At 37.3% G+C, this 22,287-nt stretch overlaps 1 protein-coding gene across 9 annotated transcripts in view; it reads right to left on the reverse strand.

The window, feature by feature from the left end:
- The window catches only part of nphs1 (NPHS1 adhesion molecule, nephrin), a 486,431-nt gene that overhangs the window by 391,415 nt on the left and 72,729 nt on the right, over positions 1-22,287 (reverse strand). For 5 of the 9 annotated variants that reach the window (XR_015508789.1, XM_087283290.1, XM_087283296.1 and 2 more), the window contains exon 1: positions 20,628-20,668. The exons of 3 other annotated variants lie outside the window; for them this stretch is intronic. The gene's annotated coding sequence lies outside the window, so the exon portion shown is untranslated. Of the gene's footprint in view, positions 1-20,402; positions 20,669-22,287 lie in introns of those variants that run through there. One more of the 9 variants, XM_087283294.1, reaches the window with a different exon arrangement.

The raw sequence follows: 22,287 nt of genomic DNA on the forward strand, positions 1-22,287 counted from the left end.
TAAACAATTAAGTTTTTTTTTTTTTTTTTAATCTGAAAAACTAGCAAAAGCATCTTTAAAACAGATTTTTGGTGAAAATCAACCTTGTAGCTAGACCTTCAGATTGCACTGGTCGACTGGGCAGATTTAAGGGGCAGATGTGTATTACTTGTAGTGTTGTGTAAAGGACTAAATGCTACCTGCTAACTATTTTTCATACAAACATACTTTATCATAAAAACACAAGAAAAACACAACAAAAAGATGTTCTATGTATTTTGTGCAGAGTTCAGAATGAAGAAGCCTACCTGATGTTGTTGTTGCTAGGAAAGGTGAGGGTTATAATCAAATGATATGATTAGACTACATCTAGAATGGATGAAACAGACACTGCACTCGGTATGCTGTTTCAAGCATTTCGGATTGCATATTTCAGGAGGAAAATTAACAGATAGGACATTCACTACGACAAAGTAGACATTGAGAATAAATCTGCTTTCATTAGTGGAGGTTCCATCACCCTGTGTTAATGTGCGAACTGCAAGAAAAGCAAATGGTGGAAATGCCAAACTTCGACTAAAAAAATCTCTTAATTTGCAAAAGTATTTTACGCTCACATGAGGTGGTTTAGGACGTTGTGAATAAAAAAAAAAAAAAAAGATTTTTGTGAATATTGTGAGATGGACATTTGGTGAGTTCTCCAATGTAGTGAACATTAAACCCACATGACTCTATTATAGTTTATTTCCGCTACAAAAAGATTCTTTTGTCCCGTTTCTAGTCCAAGTACCTCAAAATTCTTGAATCAAGGAGCATTTTTAGACAAGAAAAACATATTGTCGTTTTAAGAAAGAATGTGTCAGAAGCGAGTTTTTTCTTTAAAACAAGAAAAACAATCTGCCAAAGGGGTAAGCAAGATAATCTTGTATCAAGACGAAAAACAAGACTTTTTTGCTTACCCCATTGATAGATTGCTTAGCTTGCTTTAAGGAAAACTTAATTTTGACTTATTATTTCTTAAAACAAGACAATATGATCCACTCATACAACATAAATGTACTTTTCTAATGGTCGAGTAGTAAATTCAAATGCAGAACCTACTGAATAGTAGGCAATTGCGGAACCACCCATAGACCCTTTGAGACAAGTCATTTTACTCGCCGACCATGTTGGAAACACCTCTCGGGCAGTATGCTCGGGCTTTCTGTCTAAATTGGGTAACATCAAATTCTCTAAAACTGTTAGCCAAGCTTACAATTAAATATCATATTAGGAATCACCACCAAAATTAAAAACAAGAAAATGTGTTTTCTTGTCAAGAAAATGCTGCTTAATTTAACAATTTTTAAAGTATTTGGACTAGAAACAAGACCAAAAATCTTAAAAGTAAAGCTTTTTTTAAATTAGAAAAGTATTTTTTACAGTGCAATTGTTTACTGTTGGTTACTAGGTTTCCAACAGGGCTGCAGTTGATGATGATCAAAGGCTGCGTCCGAAATTCCATACTTCCATACTATGAAGTATGCTAAAAACAGTATGCGAGCAGAGTGGTACAGTATGTCCGAATTTATAGAATTCGAAAAACAGTATGCAAGAAGTACCCAGTGGACCTACTACCTCAAGCGATATTCTGAAGTGCGCATCCAATGCACATTACACTATCCAATAATGCATTGGAAGAAAATACATGAATGGGAGTGAAGCGACGCAACTGACATGGAAGGCCACATCATCCAGACAAAATGGCAGATCTAGTACGTCCGAGTTCCATTAATACTACTCGCATTCATACTGTATAGATTGTACTTTTCTAAAGGTCGATTAGTAATTTCAAATGCAACACCTTCTGAAAAGTAGGCAAATTCAGATGCAGCAACAGTCCCTTTAGGGCAAGACATTTCACTCTGCAGCCATCTTTGAAACGCCCCTGTTTGAATGGGGAAATTCTCCAAAACTGTTTGCCAAGCTTACGATTAAATTTCATAATTAAAATCAACAATAAAATTAAATGACAATGGTCTCTCTCTTTGGTTTCATTTATAAACATTGGAATCGCACAAAGGTGCCGATCACACCGAACGTGCTTTTACGTTCCAAAAATGTGCGTTTTTTTGTCACCAGGCAACGACTCAACCAGCTGCGTACGCAAGTGTTGCTGTTGATATTGGTATATTTTTAATATTTAATAATATTGTAATGTTCAAGATTTGTGAAGTCATACCACTCAGGATTACTCAAAACGGTGACCACTAGTTTCTCCTCTATCTTTAAAAGTCTCCACAGTCATCTCGACAACACAAACAATGTTGTCATATCAAAGAAAACCCCGCCTCTGCTTTTATTAGATTAGAGAATGAAAAACACGCGCTTGACGTAACACGTTTTTTTCCACACAGTTTATTTTTTCAACTGCGAGTGCACGTTGCACAACGGCAAAAATGCAAGGCACAGCAGGCGGATAAAAAGAGAGGCGTGCAGGGCTCATAAGCAGCAAAACACTTGCAGCTGTTAGTAAATCATTCAAAAATGGTACATACTGACCCTCGCCCAGAGAATTGTCAGTCTATATTGACCAATGACTGGCTCCTGTACTAGAAGGTGACTAGAATACTTTAAATTTTTGCCCATTCAAAACTATACGAACAACATGTCTGATCTCTACTAGTCTTTGTGTTAATGCACCAAATTCACTTTTTCTGTGAACTTTAAATAGACTCTTTCAAAGATCTGAAACATAACCAATGAATGTAGACCTTGTGTATTAAAATTGAACCAATACACAAGTCTGAATAGCAATGTTTTCCTATTATTGCTGCAATTTTGTATTCCTAGGAGAAACGCGTTTAACACTTAGCACTCGAGTTGGCACATTAACTGCAGACCCTCTCTAAAGGTTTATCAGCACCATTTCTGGTCCATGTTTGGCTGAGTAATTAAGAAGCCATGAGCCAGGTTGGGAATTCCCAGATGTGGATGCTACTGTTGTGCCCTCCAGCGCTCTCAATTACTACAGCAAACACCCCGCTGTGAAACCAAATGCCTGATGCAAGTCACTCTCAACAGGATTGGCTTTTGAATGAACAGGTGTTATACAGGCGACTCATTGAAAGACTCGGTAATAACTGTACCCTCTGCAGTCATGTTCCGAAACCAATTGGATATAGAACTAATTGTGAATTAGTATTTGTGTGGTTTTTACTGAATTGGTGTAATGCTGGGCTTGTAATTACGGGCGCTGACATTAAAAGAACCCTAGTGTGCACAAATTCTCAGCAGCAGTTAAAATATGAGGGTGAAATTGTACATTATTTGTGTTCCTATGCACGCAATCTCGGAAGAATCACTTGAAAGAGCATTTAACACCAGACGTTTATTGGCCTACAGCCTGTTTTCTTTTTTGTGGGAAGCTATTTAATCACAAGCTATGAAGACTCAAATTAGATGTAAACCTAAACGCATTCAATAATTAAATGCACAACAAATAAAATAAATAACAGAGCCAGACAGCGTTTACGAGTGTTAAAATGGTTCCATAATTATTTGACTGGAAGAACTTTGTGTGTTTCTGTAGAAAATGATGGCTCTGCTCCTATAACAGAAAAGACAGGCGTTCCTCAAGGTTCACTTTTGGGTCCAATTTCATTTTCTGTTTATATAAACCAACTTGGTAAAGGTCTTAAGTCAGCAAATGTACACTTTTATGCAGACGACAGTTATTTACAAAATGGCTTTATCTATAAAAGTGGCAATAGACAGTTTACAAAATGCTTTTAAGTCATTCCAAATGTCCCCTTATTGCTTAAAAATAGTATTGAATAGAGCTGTGTAATTAATCAGACCCTCTAGTTTTTTGCGATTCCGCAAGCGCTGAATCCAAAGCAAAAATCAACAAAAAGTTGCACATTTTTGCAATCCTGCAAAATTAGTAAAAAGTAAAAGCAAAATAATCGTACAAAACATCTAATTCCAAATCATAGAATCAAATTTATTTCAGTTTGCAATTTATTGTTTTCGTGACTGATAGACGTTGCATACACAGTGCACGTGATATATTGGAAGTGTCTTTCGAAAATTGACGTCTCACCTGCTCCCTCACAATCCAAACATTACATGGAAGTGGGCGGAATTGGTTTGCAGCCTGTGCAGTAATCTGACATTGATGAAGTGCGAGTGATTTACATGTGAAGTCAATGCAAAGATTGGATTAGGCATCCTGTGGCGCAAATTGGCCGTTTTGTGCGTTTGACATGCTTCAGACTGCAAAAGAAAGTTTGAGCAAACAAATCGAAGCAATGGAACAGATCAAACAGCTTACAATGATGGAGATTGGTTCAAGGATGATGGTCGCTGGACGTGACCAAATTGAAGGACATTATTTGTGCTCTACATGTATGGCTAATATTATGATGTGCGTAAAATGGATAAATGTCTTTGTTTAACATTTTCCTGCAGTTAACAAGAGAAAATGCTTCCCTGCCAGAGACGAGTTTTACGGCAAACCGTACTGTAGGTGCATTTCAGTAGGGGATGCCTAATGCCGAGTTCAGAATGCATGATTTTAGCCCGATTTTAATTTTTAGAAATTGCCGACAAATGCCTGAAATCACAGACAAATCAGTGCTAGTAAATGTGAGTGACAATCACACTTTAGGAACTATCAAACACGCAATCTGAGAGAATCGCAGATGAGCCGCCGATACCTGTACGATTTTTAGCGTGTTAAATAACTGGAGCTGTCAGCGATTCAAATCATGCCGTGTGAAACGAGTTTTGACTGAAAATAACATCAGCGATCACCTACAGCCAATGAGAAAGCAGCATTCACTTGTGTGTGAGTGTACCTGCAGGCCAGCGAGAGGTTAGAAGTTAAAAGCGCTGATGTTCGGTTTATTTGCACCCAAGAAATGGAGGAAAAACCGGTGGAAGTTTGACAGGAGCACCCGTGTCTGTTTGACGTTTCATACAGAAAGTTAAAAAAGAAAGTTGAGGAGAAATTGCTAACTCCCTTCAAACCCAGGTGAGCAAATATGTAAATTTTCTACCCCATTATCGTTATCGTCATTCTCGTTATGTAGTTAATAACAAAAGATATACTACGTGTGTTCGGTTGTGAGACGTAGTTTGGACAAAGTTGTCGGCGATCCTTTCTATTGTAAAGTCATGCAGTTTGAAACCTCGTCACCGATCAATCTTGCAGTGTTAACAAAGCAGCGACAAAACGCTACCCCAGATAGTCATGCACTTTGAAAACATCTGTGTCACGACTACTTTGAAAATCATGCAGTCTGAACTCGGCATAACGCATGTCCTGAGTGAGGAACATATCAGACAAGCCAGCCTGATCTCACGAGAAAACGCAAGTATTTTACATTTTGTCAGTTTATTGGCTAATTCATAGGAATTCATACAAGTTCAGTCGTACGATTTTAAAAAGGAAGCATGGCACCCAACCTCGCCCCTAAACCCAATCGCCATTGGGTAATGAGCAAATCGTATTAAATTGTACGAATTAGATCATACAAATTAGCCACTAAATCAATAAGTTACGAATTGGAGTGAGCGTTGGACAAGCATATGCCTCAAACATAATAATTCAACTTTATAATTATGAATAGCTGTATTCTGATGTTTTCACTTTACTGAGAATAAACAACCAGGACAAAACTAAAGTCTGTCAAGTCCACCATTTCAAGTCTAAACAAAAGTGAGCATTTTAACCAACAGCAGACCTACACATAGGCCTAATGTTATTAAGTGTCGTTTTACCATAAGTTTGAGAAATAACACTAATATTAATTGCCTACTCATAATAACCTTTATTTTACATCTACAGAATTGTGAGAATATCATGATCTTGATTTCAAGCAAAAAAAATTGTGATTCTTATTTTAGCCAGAATTGTGCAGCCCTAATGGAGAGTAAACTCCAAGAACTGAAAGATAAAAGATGACTGGTATTTACACTTTTAAAGAGGAACCGCTTCCCGTAATTCATGTGATTAAAGTCAACACTGACACGCCATCAGAAACCATCAAACCCTGCGATTTGCGCCTAAAACGGTGATCATCATTCATGCTTAATACATCACTTTCAGGAATTTGGCAGCAATTTTTTTGTGGCTGTTCAGTGATACAGCTGAGATGTGGGACTGCTGTCGAGACCGGTCAGTGCATGTCAGGGTGGCTGATCTAAATCTGTCGCCCCATCTGGGAGAGCTCGTCCAGGGATTAGATCAGTGCAGGACAGAGATCCAGAGTCTCGATCTGGCAATGATAGCCATCCCCGGACCAACAGCTGCTATGGGTCATCTTTCACTTCCAATCTCTCTCTGAAAATCTTTCACCTCATTCATGTGGCATATGAACAAACAGACACTGAATTTGATAAACCGCTTGATAATAAACTCGATTTCTATTTCAAAACATAAATTCTGGAGAATGAGGACATGTGAACTTTCGTTATAGGCGGAGCTCTGAAGGTTAATCCCCAACAACTCTAAGTCTCATCGGATGAGATAAGTCTTTGTTTTAAATAGGGCTGCACAATATATTGTTTTAGCATCAACACTGTAATATCCGTAGTTGGAGAGTGTGGGATGCTATGTAAGGATAATAGTTGACCAAACCCCATAGTTTGTTGTGCTTTAAGAATTAATTGCAAAGTGAATCATTGTAAAACAGTCCAAGCCTGTTAGAAGCTAACTTCTCTCCTCTGGTTGCCAGTCAAGTTCATTCATTTATTCATTCACCCATGCACTTTCACAATCACACACACACACACTAATCCACTACGTCCAATTTAGTTCATCCAATTCACCTATACAGCGTGTCTTTGGACTGTGGGGGAAACTAAAGCACCCGGAGAAACCCACACAAAGAAGGGGAGAACATGCAAACTCCACACAAAAGTGCCAACTGGACCAGCTGTTACTTGAACCAGTGACCTTGCTGTGAGGGGACAGTGCTAACCACTGAGCCGTCGTGCCACCACCAGTCAAGTTCAGGTTATTCCAGGTTTTTAAAGGTGTACACAACCCTTCCCCCTATATCAGTGAGTTCTTAGGGTCTCATACATAGACTAGGTCATTTAGATCAGATCATTGTGGACTGTTCCAAGGTCAAAAAAAAAGAAATCAACGGCAATCACGCATTTCCAGTGGTAGAGCCAAAATTATGGAATGGTCAGTTCACATTTCGAGTCTTCTGGTTTGAGTCGTTCGTTCATCACGTGACAGCATGTAAAGAGAGATGACTCATATGAATGCATATGATTGGCTTCTGTCTTCCACGTGATGAATGAACAACTCAGAGTACTCGAGAGATGAACGAATTAAGTCTTTTTTCAGGTATAAATGCATTTGATTGGCTTCTGTCTTTTACATGATAAATAAACAACTCAACCAGAATACTCGAGAGACGAACGAATCAAATCTTTTTCCAGCTCTAAATGCATATAATTGGCATCTTTTACGTGATGAACTACCAATTCAAACCCGGGACTCAAGAGATGAACGAATCAAATTTTTTTCTGGCTCTGAATGCATATGACTTGCTTCTGTCTTTTACGTAATGAACAAATAACTCAAACGAGGACTCGAGTGATGAAAGAATCAAATCTTTTTCTGCCTCTAAATGCATATGATTGGCTTTTGTCTTTCACGTGATGAATGTAATGTGCGCATGCAAGATTTTAAAATTAACGAATCGGTCAAGAACAACCCATCACTAATTAGCATTTAAAGCAAGTTTAATGCTTTCAGGTGGACAAACCATTTCCAACTTTAAAGTTTATCATTTTAAATTTATACAGGGTTAATGTTGAATAGGAGTATTCAATTCCTGGTCGCTTAGAAAAATATACAGCTGCTTATTTTATTTGCTTTTTTGTTATATGGTGTATAAATCCTTATGTCATTTATATACTATGCAGATGCATTAACCAATAAAATCCCCAAAATCATTCCAAAATAATGACTTCTTTCCAAATAAAGCAATTCAAGTCATCTGGTAAAGAGTTTTTCATATGATATATATATTACAAAAAAAACAATGTTAGTTTTTCCCCCAATGTTGTGCAGTCCTAGTTTTAAAACTACAAAGCCCTATCTGATATTCAATCTGACAAGATAATGATAAAGATCAGCTTTTTAAAATGTGAACACTATAATCTTGCTTCGTCTCCTGAAGATTTCAGCAAAAACACTTCTCATAACTAGGCCAAAATCTGAAGTATTTGACTTATCCCACACCGCCTGAGCTATGAGCGCGAATAATAACTCAAACCGTGTGAAGAGAGGTGTGCTATTACTTTCATAAGCGAACAGATTTTCACATGGTGAATGCTAAAATGAATGACAGGATTTCTTTGGCTGACACTGAAAGAGCACCCAATCTTTTTTTCTCCTTTTTTTAACTTGGGTTGCAAAGCAACCACTAAGCAACTAACCAGAAGACCAAAATGAATAACAAAAATAAATAATCATGAAAAACCATTGCAAAATCATAGCGATTCTCTGGCATCCCCCTATAACTCTGCTTCTCATCTCCACTTTTAAAAAATAGAGGTTCCATGGATATGTACACTTACCGGCCACTTTAATAAGTACACCTGTTCAACTCCCATAAGCGCAAATTTTTTTAAGCAGCCAATCACATGGCAGCAACTCAATGCATTTAGCCATGTAGACATGGTCAAGACGATCTGCTGCAGTTCAAACTGAGCATCTGAAAGGGGATGAAAGGTGATTTAAGTGACTTTGAACGTTGCATGGTTGTTAGTGCCAGATGGGCTTGTCTGAGTATTTCAGAAACTGCTGATCTGCTGGGGTTTTCACAAACAAAAATCTCTAGGGTTTACAGAGAACAGTCCAAAAAATATCCATTTCTGTGCCTTGTTCAAATGCCTTGTTGATGCCATAGGTCAGAGGAAGAATGGCCAGACTGGTTCTAGTTTACAGAAAGACAACAGTAATTTAAATAACCACTCATTACAACAGAGGTATGCAGAAGAGTATCTCTTAACACACAACCCACCAAACCTTGAGGCGGATGGGCAACAGCACCAGAAGACCACACCGGGTGCCACTCCTGTCAGCTAAGAACAGGAAACCGAGGCAACAATTCACACAGGCTCACCTAAATTGGACAATAGAAGATTGGAAAAACGTTGCCTGGTCTTATGAGTCTTGATTTCTATTGCAACATTCGGATGGTAGGGTCAGAGTTTGGCGCCAACAACATGAAAGCATGGATCCATCCAGCCTTGTATTAATGGTTCAGGCTGGTGGTGGTGGTGTAATGGTGTGGGGGATATTTTCCTAGCACACTTTGGGCCCATTAGTACCAATTAAACATTGTGTCAACGCCACAGCCTACCTGAGTATTATGACCACAGTATACCCATCTTCTGATGGCAAATTCCATAAGGATACTGCGCCATGTCAAAGCGTGAATCATCTCAGACTGGTTTCTTGAACATGACAATGAGTTCACTGAACTCAAATGGCCTCCACAGTCGTAAGACCTTAATCCAATAGGGCACCTTTAGGATGTGGTGGAACGGGAGATTCGCATCATGGACGTGCAGCTGACAAATCTGCAGCAACTGTGTGATGCTATCATGTCAATATGGACCAAGGTCTGAGGAATATTTTTAGTTGTTGAATCTATGCCATAAAGGTTTAGGGCAGTTCTGAAGGCAAAAGGGGGTCCATCCCGGTACTAGTGAGGTGTACCTAATATAGTGGCCAGTGAGTGTATGTATGCATGCATGTGTATAAATATGATATATGTACATTCATAACTACACACTGATTTGTAATCCTACAGAGATAGAGAAAAAAAAATGGAGTGCACTGGTGTGACACATTTTAGGACAATTTCTTTCCAGTCTGTCAGTAAACATCTGTGATAGTGGGTGGACAATTTTTTTATCTACATCCCTTCGGCATCCTTTCCAAACTCCTCCACCATCCGCACTCACTTTATGACCCACTTTAAAACACAGTGGCCATCATCCCAAACTTGCTCTCAAGCAGCCTTGATATAACCCAAAGCCTGAAAGCGGCATCCAATCTGAGTTCATTCGAAATCATCTTGGATGAGAAAACACACTTTTACCCTAGCGCTCTACCTGCCAATTGGATCCCGCTGCCAACCTTCAAGCATCATTATCAGTTTTCCAGGGCCTAGATTACTGTTGTGTACTCGGCTTTTAATGTGCATTTTTATTGTGGGCTGTTCAGGAAAGAAGGTGCGAAGAATATAAATCTGAACATTTCCTAGGTGAATGATAGTTTTGTGCAGACATCCTCAAATCAGCTTTAATCACCACCGATTGAAAACGCACCAGGCAGACACAGGCTGCCCCAAAGAGAATGTGCTTTTATTGATCAGATTGTTCAGCCTGAACTTACTGATTAGCCCAGATGGAACAAATAGTAAAAAAAAAAAAAAACATAAACATGAAAATAGAAAGCCCTGTACTGTCAGAATGCAGGCATTTTTTTCAAAACCCTTACTAGTACTCATATAATGACAACAACATTTTTTAAATAATTAAAGTGATCGTATTTCCAAAAATGAAAGTAGTGTAATTCATCACCCGTTCTTAACATGCTTGAGTTTATTTTAGTTTTTCTTTGATCTGCCTAAATGCTAACTGGTAAAGCTGCACGATTCTGGCTAAAATGAGAATCGCGATTTTTTTGCTTTAAATAAAGATCACGATTTTCTCACGATTCTGTCGATGTAAAGTAAAGGTATGGTAAAAACAAATATATATCACAACATCAATAATAATATTATGTGTAGGTCTACTGGTTTCTATAAATAATTCTATTCTACTTATAATAATTCTGATGTTGAATTATTATGTTTGAGTTATATGCTTGCAATCTGTCATATTAGAGAAATTTATTCACTGGTAAAATCAGACATTTGCCATTATCAGATTATATTCAACAACATATAGGCTAGAGTACTTATACTAACATTGTAAACATTTATTTTTATGCACAACTGTGGGTTCGCTATGAAAGAAAAAAACATCAAATGCTTGTCGCAGTCATAACTCTATAATGCGATACGATCATTTGAATGAAGTGCACACTTTCGGTTTCATTTTGACTGCTAAGTGCTTGTTGATACTTCGCGCGGGGCTCCCAAACGAACACTTAATATTATTTATAACTGTATTACCTGTTACTCGCAACATATGCAGGTTCTGTTCATTAAAGTGTACGTGCGCGCGTCTATCATCAAGTAGAGGGCGCGCGCCGTCTCTGTGATAACAGCTCTGTCAGCAGCTCACATCACGTGTGATTTCCCGATCACGAAAACATCATTATATTAAGACAAAAATTTAATTTTTAGGTGAATTATAACTTATAAATACAGTATGTGACTCATTCAACATCATTTGGAGGTGTCAATGTCACTAAGCAACGTGTGTGAAACAATGAAAAGACTCGTGCAGCCGCCTTTTCTTCTCTCCTGAACTTGAAAATATGATTGGCAGAATCGTAGAAATGCTGGATTAAGATCGTCTAGGGGGTCGAATCGAGGTCACGATCTTTTAACGATTAATTGTGCAGCTCTACTAAACGGTTAGCATAATAGCTTTCAAATACAGTCCCTCCCCAGCCATCCAAAGCCATTCCTCCTAAAATCGTGAACGCACATATTAAAGATGACAGAGACCCACTAGATCATGTCATTCACCAGTTAGAAAACGTTATAGTACTATCAGCGCGTCACAGGTTGTCATTGTTCAAAAATGAAGCACTGTGGAAAAAAAAGCAACTTCAGCTCAGTAAAGCAGGCTAGGTGGAATAGCATTATTTACTGATGTTTTGTTATTGAACCAAATAAAAATCTACATTATCAATGCAAAGGTCCCTTATGAAACTGAAAATGGTCACATCAATCGTTCGAAGATTTCAGTTGCTGAACAGCACTTCTTTGCATTTATCCCATTCATAAAACAATACAATCTACATCAGCTTTGTGTGACTAAAATAGCTTAAAAAATCATAACATTACCTGTCTTAAAGAAATATTTCAACCATGGTATCATCCTTCCTCCAGCATGCAAAAGTAACTCCAATATTGATTTAGAATTTTACAAAGTTTTGATTCAGCATTTGTTTTTACCGATGTCACTTGGTCCATGTACCCACATTGGTGGATCTGTGTGAATGAGGTGCGGAGATACACAAATCTATGTTTGTTGACAGACAGTTTGGGCTACTTATCAGAATTATGGGAATTGATGTCATTACAGTTCATTCATTGGTTATAGTATACCAGGGCCTTAACAGGAACTTCAATGGCATGCAATATCACTGATCGAAAAATATGTAGTCAAAAATATACAACTAACCAACATGAAGGTTTTTGTTATAATCTGCTGGACTGCTGCATTGCACAGTTAATTCATTAAGATGCATGAATCATAGTTTTTAGTCATAATTAATCATAAACAATCCTTTTTTTTTTGTTTTTGAAATGACCACAGCTTTAAGCAACTACTATAAACAAAAAACAGACCAATGTTATGAGAAAACGTAACTATATTGAACAGAAAAGTGGCTACTCACTATCCTCCGGCTTAGTTATCGATTTATCAGGAGGACGCCACAGCGGAATGACCCACCCTGCCATATGCCCTTTCAGCCCCAACAAATCTCTGGGAAACACCCAGAAACACTACAACCAATTTTAGTTTTCCCAATTTACTAAGGGTGTCACGATTTCGATTTTTAACTTCGATTATCGAATCAAAAAATAGAATCGTCGATGCTGCCACGCCCCCATGTCACGTTAGATTGGCTTGCCAAGCAGGAAAAAAGCAGGCTTGTTGAAGTGCTTGTTAAACTGCAGACGCAGAGCTTAAATCCTCTCCTCTTTCAATGAAGTCGCCGTTGTGGAAGTATTTTGGATTTCCAGTGAGTTATGTTGACAACGTTCATGTTGTCGACAAAAAAAAACAACACAGTTTTGCAAGCTCTGCTATGTACGTATTATGTACAGTTCGTCCGATAGACAACACCGGCATCGCGATCCTCCGCCCGCCCCCGTTGCAAATCCGCTCACGAAAAGTACACACTCAGGCCCTGTTTACACTGTCTTTGTTTTTAAATGGCATTTTAGAACGACAACGATTTGACATCCACAGTGGCGTGTAGCATTTCTGAGCAGCCCTCCTTCCTCTCTACCTTTGAAAACGCACATCACGTGACCACACAGACACAGACGCACATACAGCCTTGCGCTCGAGAGAGCAGGTCCAGGCAGTCAGAGGACTGCTTCAATCTCAAAACTGTATAATTTGTTTATGGGTAAAACAAAGACCATCCAGGTCAGGTAGTTTAAACGGTAGGCTACAAATAATTAATTGGTCATTAATTAATTAATTAATTATTCATAATCGAAAATCGAATTGTGCCTTTAGAATCGAGGATTTGGAGGATCGTGACACCCTTACAATTTACCTATATGCATGCAAATACCCCACAGAAAAGCCACATGACATGTCCCAGTCAGGAGTCCAACCAGTACCGACCACTGAGCCACTGCACTGCCCGAAAAATGACTAATTCATACAATTCCAATTCATACAATTCATATAAAAATGTATGATTTTTCTTAAAAGGACGCATACCCCCAAACCCAACCCCTCCTTGGAGAATGAGCAAATTGTATTAATGTACAAGTTAATACAAATTAGCAACTAAATCAAAATGTTACAAGTTGTCATTAGGTTGCATTGCAAACACAGCACTGCATTGCATTGCATTGCAAACACAGCAAACTACATTACATGCATAGACTCTCAACAGCACAAGCCTTCCTTCATTAATGACTCTATATCATAATCGCTTGATATTCTCTGTAACTTTAAACCTGACGATAGAAACTAAGAATACAATAAAAGGCAAGGCATATGGAATGAAGCGGCGTTTATCACGCTCCTGTTTCCGTAACACAGCCTTCTTCAGCAGCCAGTGGCCCACCAAAAGGCCATACCCTTGACCCATCGGCAACTATATACCTCCTGAACTTCCCCTGAGCTACTTTGATTTCAGCCAACTCTGCTTTCAATAATGGGCCTCCATGGTATCTTGATATAGAGATGAAGGACGTGCTGCTGACTGCTCTTTTCATGATGGTATCTGCAGTTATAGTTGGACAAAGATGACTAAACTAGAAAGAGTACTCATGTTGGAAGCGGGACTAGCATGGATCTCAAACTATTGCGTGGTATAAGCAATATTAGGTGGAATGAATAAGATGACTGGCATAGGTAAAGGCAGAGAGAATTATTGCCATGTAGCAGTACTTAGAGTTATGGTTGACACAGATCAAGGCTGTACTCAATAACACAATTATAGTAAGAGCTGCTGTAATGTCCCCATATGGTTGATGTAAAGGGAGGGGAACTTTGACCGCCGCCGACTGCTCAGCACTAAAGTCTAAACTGATGCCTGATGTTTTTAATGATGAATGGTGAAAATAATATGCTTGCCACACACTGTTAAAAGCGGAGGTGGGGGAAATCAAGCTAAAGGAAAAGTTTAAGTCAACAAGAAATGGAACTTGCAACCCCTTTTATTTCTTAAATGTGACGTGATGAGTGAAATGAAACATTCTACGAGAGAGAGAAAAAAGTCAGATGGAAACTGATGTTAATCAAACCATTAAAAATCAAGACGTCAATAGCTTGTGAAGCAAATATCAAAAGGAGAATAGAAATTTCAGATTTTCCAAGTTGAGAGTTGCCCACGCAAGATTTCTTACTCAATATTTGGTAAGCAAAACTTTTAGAACATACACACACCGGCCGCTTTATTAGGTACACTCTGCTAGTACCAGGTTGGACTCCCTTTTGCCTTCAGAACTGCCTTAATTCTTTGTGGCATAGATTCAACAAGGTACTGGAAATATTCCTCAGAGATTTTGGTCCACATGATGGCATCAAACAGTTGCTGCAGATTTTTCTGCTGCATATCCATGATGCGAAAGTGTCAAGAAAATAACCCCCACACCATTATACCACCACCATCAGCCTGAACCAGTGATACAAGGCAGGATGGATCCATGTTTTAATGTTGTTGATGCCAAATTCTGGCCCTACCATCTGAATGTCGTAGTAGAAATCAAGACTCATCAGACCAGGCAATGTTTCTTCTATTGTCCAATTTTGGTAAGCCTGTGCAAATTATAGCATCAGTTTCCTGTTATTAGCTGACATGAGTGGCACCCGGTGTGGTCTTCTGCTGCTGTAGCCCATCCGCCTCAAGGTTTGACGTGTTGTGCGTAGGCATCGGACGATAATCGTTTTCAAGGTATACCATGGTTTGGGATAAGTCAAGGTTTTTAAACCGCCAACATTTTCGGCTATACCATTCCTACGGTACATATGTACGATTTTTTTATTTACATATTTTTTAGGAAAACAGTATCTCCAGCAGAAAAGATGTCTAAAATTGCAGTTTTTAATTGTAAACAAATCTGTGATTTTAAAACAAATGAATATAGCAGAAGTCAATGCTTGATTTGAATAATTTAGACTGACATGTTTACTGTTCCAAAATATATTGTGTTCAACGGGGAAAATGTTTTTGTTTTTTACCCAGACATTTAAAAAGAATTCATTTTAGAGCAGTAATTACAATACTGAAGAGGGATATTTTGATTCAAGGTTATCATACCGTCAGAATCTAATACCGGCCCATGCCTAGTTGTGCGTTCTGTCTGGCCATTCACCTCTGATATAAACAAGGCATTTGCGCCCATAGAACTGCCGCTCATTGGATATTTTCTCTTTTTCAGATCATTCTGTAAACCCTAAACATGGCTGTAAATAAAAAAAACCCAGTAGATCAGCAGTTTCTGAAATACTCAGACCAGACCGTCTGGCACCAACAATAATGCCACCATCAAAGTCACTTAAATCACCTTTCTTCCCCATTCTGATGCTCAGTTTGAACTGGAGCAGATCATCTTGACCATGTCTACGGCTGTTTCTCAATATGCGTTCTTCAGTGGTCTTGCGTCCTCGTGTTCTCGTGAAACGTCATCATCAGCTGCCTAAGTTCAGTTCCAATACTCAAGACCGCAAGTACGGAGGACGCGTGAAACTTCCCGGATGTGTTCTTGATATCGAGGACGCACTGATGCTGACTTGAGCACCGAACTAGCTCTGGAAGTCCCAGAAGTCATTGCGACTGGAGGTGGGAAGCGCTGCATTTTATTTAGATTTATTATTAAAGTTTAGAGATATCACTTATTTTCCCTAAATGAATAAAATAAGTTTCCCTAAATGAAACGGTGAAAGTAAACATTAACATGAACATCTTAATAAAGGAATAAACACATTAAGGGTTGTTTGTTTGCTGAAATTCGTTTTAAAAACTGTTTTATTTATATTGTGCAACATATATTTCTAATGTTTTTATGCAAAGTATATATTTTGAAGAGAGGAAAAACAATAAATCGTTGTATGAGTGCTGTAATGTTTAAATAATTTCCATTTAAAACACGTGAAGGTCACATGACCATCAGGAAGAACGCAGCATCCCATTTCTCAAAGGACGCGTTCTCTGCCCTCGCGGTCTCCTGAGTTCGTTCTTCCGAGGACACCTGGCAAGACCGCACTCTACAAGAACGCAAGTTCATTCTCTGCGTTCTTGGAATTGAGAAACAGCCGTACATTCCTAAATGCATTGAGATGCTACCATGTGATTGGCTGATTAGAAATTTGCATTAATGATCAATTGAACAGGTGTACCTATTAAAGTGGCTGGTCAGTGTATTTCGATATAATATGACTGAAAATTTTAATCAGTAATTGTGATGATAAATACATTAAGATAATAAAAAGGTAGCTGTTTTAATATGAACTACTATCAAACAAAGGAAAATGAGTGAACAAATCGGGATGCTGGCATAAACATAACCAAATCTGCCAATTATACATATTCATTTTAGATCACAAACATTTTAATCACATCATTAAAATACGGATTTCAGTTTACAATCGAATGTCAACAACTAAAAGTTAAAAAGTCAGGAAGCTAAAAAAGATAAGTGAAATGTAGGTTATAGGCCAACTTGCTAAGCTAATTACCCAGGCAAGATTTCCTATTTTACTTAAGCTGAAGTTCTAAAATAAACATAAAAAATGTAAAAGTTAATTTAAAAAATACAGGGAATGTCTAATGAAAATCACAGAAGTGATTAAAATAAGTACAGTTTTAGTTCTGAGGGGCTGAGTTATGTCACAAAAAGAGGACAAAGCAAATGACATTTTCATGACAAAGCCATTTTCAGTTCATGCTGCCTTTAAAGACGCTATTGAGTTCTGTACATCACCACCTAATTTACACTGCAGTCATACACTGGTTGATAAAATGAGACATTTGAAACTCAAGAATGACATTATAATATGCCTGAGACTATGAATAGCATACATTCTGTGACATTTGGATGAAATAGACATAAACCAGCTCAGATTTATGCATTTAGAAGAAACGCTGACCTTTAAGTGATACAATATTTACTTAAGGGATGTAGAACAGACCATTTTAGGATCGACAAAGAGACATTTTAACCTTTGTGCAACAGCACAATAACAGTTTGTTCAACGTCAGCAAGAAATAAGTTCTCCATAGAGGGGGCACCATTTTAGTTTGCCTTGAAGACAAATGCCCAGGAAGCTGTGTTTGTTGTCTGTCAGAGCGAGATCGGAATCGACTTTTTAGTGCTGTGTCAAATTAAACCGCAATCTCACAACAATATACTTGTTTCAGCTCAACTTTGCATCAGCCTTGCAAATTAGACGAAAGGGAAAAGGCTTCAATGGTAATTTTCAGCCTGACGTTTCTTTTTCTAATTGACCCCAGGTCAAATGGGTCCGAGATAATATTTTCTTAAAATATTCTCATTTCCTAGGGAGTCGCATTTCCATAGAACTTCACCTCATGCTTTATTTATGACTTTCTTTACAATTACCATGCAAATGACGTCTTAACTGTCTTCTGCCCCTAACAGAACAGTTTAGTAAATATCAAACTGTATTAATTATTAACAAATCTACAGTCTAAAACCCCCACTTATAACTACATGAATTATTTAAGCGTTCACAAGCCCTTGGTGGGTTATAGCACCCTCAAAGTGGTTACAAAATAAATTATTGTATATTGCAGTGAGGGCAACATGGTGGCGCAGTGGGTAGCACAATCGCCTCACAGCAAGAAGGTCGTTGGTTCGAGCCCTGGGTGGGTTAGTTGACATTTCTGTGTGGAGTTTGCATGTTCTCCCTGTGTTCGCGTGGGTGTCCTCCAGGTGCTCCGGTTTCCACAATGAGTCAAAAAAAACATGTGGTAAAGGTCAGTGGTTCTCAAACTGTAGTACAAGTACCACTAGTGGTATGTGGGCTACTTCTGGTGGTACGTGGAGAAATCAAACATGTCATATGTACATGCTACATACATTTCAAAATTTATAAAAAAATATATATTTATATATAAATATAATGACATATAGCCTATATTTCTGAGGCAACATTTACAGGTGTTGATGAACTAGCGACTACATTTGAATACTTTACATTTAAGTAGAGGTTTTTTTTTTTTTACAGTAACCTACACTGTAAAAAAATAAATCTGTAAACTTTACAGTAAAAAAACATCAGCTGTGGTTGCCAGTATTTTACCGTTAAATATACGGTAAAAACCGTAAAAGTAATTTTTTTATTTTTACAGTAAACTATCGTATTTCATTAATTTATAGATGTAATATGTCTGTATTTCAAATTACTAACATCTACACATCTTTTGTTACACAGTTAGACACGTTAACACAGCCATATGGAGGTGGTGATGAGAAAGTTATTTAATGAACTAATGCTCATCCCAAACAACTTCTCCCACAAGCAGAAAAGTGTATCAGTGTATAGAAGGTGCTCATTGTCATTCATACAGCTACTAAACACCAGTATGGTAACACGCATAAAATTCATGAAATATGAAATGAAATAAATGAAATAAACATTGTATTTCATGACAAATATTATTGTCATGAAATAAACATTGTTTATCAACATTAGATGTAGCATAAATCTCTAATGTACATAACTCAACTAAACTGGAAACAACTAAAAAGATCTATAATAATTGCAACAAAAAGCACAAAAAGTGACGCGCCATGCAGGAAATTCTGGAAAAGTCCATTTACATTTATTTGCTGTATATATAAAGGAAACATACTGTTATCCAGGTTATTGATTTTTACTGTAGCATTTTGTCAGTTTTTTTAACCATTGAAATCATGGACATTTTTACAGTGTCCCATTTTTAAAATTTAAAAGCATATTTAAATTTAAATATTGATGTTTTATTTTTATTTTTTTACATATAAGCACAGTGTTAATGTTCAAACTATTTATAATGTTTAAAGTTGCTGACAATAACAAGTATTTATAACAATAGAAATTAATCTGCCTCGTTTTTGAACTGTGCAGTGCTGTCTTTGCTTTATCGGGCCTACTACACTACTGTACTTCAATACTGCTTATTGTGGTACTTGGAGAGACAATTCTTTTCTGAGGTGGTACTTGATGAAAAAAAGTTTGAGAACTACTGGTATACGCGAATTGGGTAAGCTAAATTGTCCGTAGTGTATGTGTGTGAATGAGTGTGTATGCATGTTTCCCATTGATGGGTTGCAGCTGGAAGGGCATCCGCTGCATAAAATATATGCTGCATAAGTTCCACTGTGGCGACCCCAGATTATTAAAGGGACTAAGCCGAAAAGAAAATGAATGAATCTTACAGTGAGAGGCTCACTAAGAATTGAGGTAAAGTTCATTTGATATTTGCATATTTATTCAGACAACTTATGATATGATCCCTATATTGTTTATCATACTTTGAATATTCAGTCTGAAACTGCAAGTGTGCTTTCATAACAACATTAGCACTATTTGATTGATTGTGAACAATGTTGTACTTTGATAGTCATTGGCTATTAATGTGATTTCCCTATTTAGATTTTGCCAAGAATACATGCCTGCAATTGTTTTATTAAGGAGAAAGTCTGATTGTGCAAATAAAAAAACAACTTTACCCCAATCTAAGAAGTCACATCACTCGTGGCTTTGTTCAAACAACGAAGTAGATGTTAATTAGCAGGTCTGGCTCACACCCTGTCAAAACTTGGTAAACTTAACGCGGTGGTTGTTGATGTTTACTCGACACTCACGGCAGGCGTGAGACCCCGTTGTTTGCAGATCATCTATAGCCCCTTTACTCAACCTCGTCTCTTTCAACTCGCAGGAATCCCATCATCTGCGCCTCCAGCAAGCTGTTTCTCTCATCAGCATGTGTCTGTGAACGGCAGTCTCACATTTGATCCCCTCACCTGCAATAAATCTTAACGGGGTGGAGACCACAACCGTCAGCGCGGTTTTATAGTCCTCACCTCTTTGACACGATGGATAAAAGTTTCCAGCGTATTTTTTGGTGAGAAAACACAAAGGGGGATGCTAAAAAGGGCTTCCTTAACTATGATGAACATGTTGGCGTACTACCTAACCGTTAAGATTCATTTCCATCGCTGCAAAGTAGTACAAACAATGTAGCTTACCTTTTGCACGTGGGAATCCGGTTGAATCCCAATCAACATTTGAAGATGACGTGTATATTTCCGGAGCTATATGACGCGTTCTGGAACAATCGCAAAATAACAACAACTGCGTCGACCTCTAGGCCTACGTTATTTACACGCATGCGCAGTCATGATCAGCAAGCAATCAGAAACTCCATTGAAAATACTGGAGTAAAATCTATTTTAATATATAAAATAAAATAGCGCAAAAAAAAACAAAAAAAACTCAACGCAGTTCTTATTCATTCTGAGACCCACTATATATTATATCAATCAAGTTGTGCAAATCATTGATATTTAAAGAGAACAGACGCTGCGATTTTGTAATGGCATACAGCTCACCGGAAGCGCTTTAACTGGGTTATTAAAAATTAAAAGTCCTCATGCATAAACCCTATAGTAGCATGGTTGCAGGACGTAATAAATAAACAAACAATAGCAAGACCTAGCATTACTTATATTATATACAGTTGAAGTCATAATTATTAGCCCACCTGTTTAATTTTTTGCCCAATATCTGTTTAATGGAGAGAAGAATTTTTCAACACATTTCTAAACATAATAGTTTTAATAACTCATTTCTAATAACTAATATATTTTTTATTTTTGACATGATGACAGTAAATAATATTTTACTAGATCTTTTTCAAGACACTTCTATACAGCTTAAAGTGACATTTAAAGGCTTAACTTGGTTAATTAGGTTAACTATGCAGGTTAGGGTAATTAGGCAAGTTATTGTATAACGATTCTTTGTTCTGTAGATTATCAGAAAAAAATTGCTTGAAGGGGCTAATAAATTTGGTCCCTAGAATGGTTTTTAAAAAATTAAAAACTGCTTTTATTCTAGCCAAAATAAAACAAATAAGAAAAAAAAATTATAAAAATAGAATATTTTCTTTATTTGTTATTTTATGTTACATATTGAATCTATGAACTTTATATAATTATTATGCTTTTCATATTTTTTATGTAGGCCTACACACCTCTGGCATTATTTTGAATGTCGTTTATACATTTAAAAAAATGAACGCTGATAATAAATAAATAAATAAATAAATAAATAAATAAATAAATAAACAAACCTACAAACAAACAAACAAACAGAGTGAATGGTGGAATATTATTAAATAAATACATTACAATATCAAATATCATGCCATAGATTAAATTAGGCTTTACTTAGCATTCAGGTGAAGCACTTCCAGGATGATTTTTCATCTGTTTATTTTACTAGGAGTTTTTATTGACATGTCAAAGAGGTTTTCTCGCTCTCTCTCGCTCTCTCTGAAAGTTTATTTGGATATTCGCTGCTGATCTCAGCAGTTTACAACCACTATCAAACAGCATGTGACGTTCTACAAAGGATTTTGTTTCTCCTTTTCCTTTGTTTTCAGACCATCCAGTGAGAATGTTTTTCATGTTTTGGATAATGAAAATGTATTTATTATTTTATTTAATATCAGTTTGAATAAATAGGCTACACATAATGAAAGTAAGTTTTTGCAAATATTGAACTTTTTGTTGACTCATTTATTTTATTTTCAACTTAGTCCCTTTATTAATCAGGGGTTGCCACAGCAGAATGAACCGCTAACTCAGGCCTGTAGCCAGCCTGGTGAAAAAGAGTGGTCATTTT

The sequence above is a fragment of the Danio rerio genome, chromosome 15, assembly GCF_052040795.2.
Source record: "Danio rerio strain M-AB ecotype USA chromosome 15, GRCz13ab, whole genome shotgun sequence".
Lineage (NCBI taxonomy): Eukaryota > Metazoa > Chordata > Actinopteri > Cypriniformes > Danionidae > Danio > Danio rerio.